The sequence below is a fragment of the Microtus ochrogaster genome, chromosome 15 (genome assembly GCF_000317375.1).
Source record: "Microtus ochrogaster isolate Prairie Vole_2 chromosome 15, MicOch1.0, whole genome shotgun sequence".
Lineage (NCBI taxonomy): Eukaryota > Metazoa > Chordata > Mammalia > Rodentia > Cricetidae > Microtus > Microtus ochrogaster.
In genome coordinates this window covers 2,179,203-2,179,672 of record NC_022017.1, presented here as the reverse complement: position 1 = coordinate 2,179,672, position 470 = coordinate 2,179,203, and positions in this window count along the sequence as shown.

Below are 470 nucleotides of genomic sequence, written 5' to 3'. Positions count from 1 at the left end.
CTCCCAAGCAGGACTTGGTTCTTTCCTTCCACCAGGTGGGGCCAGGGGTTGAACTGAGGTCTTCAGGTTTGGCAACAAACGCCTTTCCCCTCTGAGTCATCTCACCAGACCTAGCACCTCATTTATTCAGATTAGTGTGGTGTGTGTGTGTGTGTGTGTCGTTGTGTTTCGTCTCCCTCCGAGCTCAGAATAATCCCTGAGCATGAATAATAAAAACTCAGAGACAGATATGCAACCTGAAGATCAGAAAAGCAAAATCAGCCACTAGAGAGCTCTTACTTCTTTGAAATCTTCAGACTTAAAAAAGCTAGTTACTGTCTCATCCCGCCTTATATTACTCTCTAGTGCTGGGATTAAAGGCGTGCACCACCACCCAGCCTCTATGGCTGACTAGTGTGGCTGCTGGGATTCAACGCATGTGCCACCACTACCTGACTTGTATGATTGACTAGTGTGACTTTTTTTTTTTT